This window comes from Empidonax traillii, unplaced genomic scaffold (assembly GCF_003031625.1).
Source record: "Empidonax traillii isolate 1590-97213 ecotype Southwest subspecies unplaced genomic scaffold, ASM303162v1 scaffold609:size479882, whole genome shotgun sequence".
Lineage (NCBI taxonomy): Eukaryota > Metazoa > Chordata > Aves > Passeriformes > Tyrannidae > Empidonax > Empidonax traillii.
This window is the reverse complement of record NW_020955802.1, coordinates 222,208-224,059: the sequence shown is the minus strand read 5'-3', so window position 1 is coordinate 224,059 and position 1,852 is coordinate 222,208. Positions and strand designations below refer to the sequence as shown.

Below are 1,852 nucleotides of genomic sequence, written 5' to 3'. Positions count from 1 at the left end.
CATGCCCCCCCCCTCTCACAGCCCATCACATCCCACTCACATCATCCTCATATCCTCCTCACAGTCCCTCCTCACAGCCCTTCCTCAGAGCCCCCTCACACTCTCACACTCTCTCATATACCGCTCACACCTCCCAGAGCCCCTCTCTTCCCCTCACAGAATCACAGAATGGTTCAGGTCAGAAGGGACCATGGTGAGTCATTTGGTGCAACCTCCCTGCTCAAGCAGGGTCATCCCAGAGCACATGGACAGGATTGTGTCCAGATGATTCTGGAGTATCTCCAATGAGGGAGACTCCACACTGTCTCTGGGCAACCTGCTTCACTGCTCGGTCACTGCACAGTAAAGAAGTTCTTCCTCATGTTCAGGTGGAACTTTCTGGTCATCATTTTCTGCCCGTGGCCTCTGGTCCCATTGCTGGGCACCCCCAGGCAGAGCCTGGTCCATCCTCTGCCCTCTTCCTGCAGACCCTGACAGACATGGATGAGTCCCCTCTCAAAGTCTCTTCTTGAGGCTGAACAGGCCCAGCTCCCTCAGCCTTTCCCCATCACAGATATGTTCCAGTCCCTTCATCATCTTTGTTTCCTTCTGCTGGACCCATTCCAGGAGCTCCCTGTCTCTCTTGACCTGAGGAGCCCAGAACTGGACACAGCACTCCAGATGTGTCTCACTGGGTCTGACTAGATGGGCAGGATCCCATCCCTTGACTTGCTGGCAATACTGTTCCTACTGCACACCTGGATCCCACTGGACTTTTGGGTCATGGACAGCACCAATACCCTCACTGCTGAGACTGCCCCCCATCCCCACTCACTGTGAGAGCCTCCCTTCTCCTCTGGGTCTGGATCACAAGTCCAGTGACGAGCATCTGAGAGAGCTGGAGAAAAGGAGGCTCAGGGGTGACCTTATCACTCTCTACAATTACCTGGAAGGAGGTTGTAGCCAGATGGGAGCCAGTCTCTTCTCCCAGGCAACCAGCAATAGGACAAGAGGGCATATTCCTGAACTGTGCCAGGGGAGATTTAGGTCAGACATTAGGAGGAATTTCTTCACAGAAAGAGTGATTAAACATTGGAATGGGCTGCTCAGAGATGGTGGAGTCACCGCCCCTGGAGGGATGTCCAGCAAAGACTGGACACAGCACTCAGTGCCATGGTCCAGCTGGTGGTGTTTGGTCATGAGTTGGAGTTGATGATCTCAGAGGTCTTTTCTAAGTTAATTGATTCTGTCATTCCATGATTCTTCCTTGGCCGGGTCAGAGTGAGCTGCCCCACTGCTGCCCCACTTCTCAGTCCTTCCCGTGGAGCCACCCCTGCCTGAGGGGCAATGCCCCCCTGCCAGCCCAAGGCAGGGTCTTTGCCCACAGCAGAACTGCCTCAGAGCCCCTCAGCAAACCCTCAAATGCTGATGAGGCCCTTCCCCACCTTCTCCCACAGCAGGCACCAACCTCTGGCCATACCCAAAACCACCACCCTGGGAAGCCCCTTTTGGTCAGAGAAGTGAAGATCTGGGGGCTGTTGTGGCTGCAGGGGCCAGGCCATTCAGCTGGCCCATGAAAGGTGACATGCAGGGAGACCTGGTGAGGAGAGCAGCCACGTCCCCTTGGCCAACCTCATGAACCTCATGCACGTGTTTGTGGGCTCATGCATTGCTTCTGAAGAGCTTATAGGGTAAGGGTATTTTTTTGTTGTTGGATTTATTTTTTTTTTTTTACTTCAGAGATGTACTTAGGAAAGTGCCCCAGGCTATATCAGGCTTCCACTGCTTAGGTTTTTGTGGGAAACTCAGGAATGAGTGAAACGACTACTTAGAATTGAAGTGATTTAAAGAAAAAACCCTGACCCTGAGGCCA

At 53.3% G+C, this 1,852-nt stretch overlaps 1 long non-coding RNA gene across 1 annotated transcript in view; it reads left to right on the top strand.

Annotated features, from left to right (window-relative positions):
- The first annotated feature begins 128 nt into the window (after nt 1-128).
- Nucleotides 129-1,852, top strand: part of LOC114065054 — a 13,322-nt gene continuing 11,598 nt past the window's right edge. The window contains exon 1 of the long non-coding RNA XR_003572861.1: nt 129-177. This is a non-coding gene — a long non-coding RNA (uncharacterized LOC114065054). The remainder of the gene's footprint in view (nt 178-1,852) is intronic.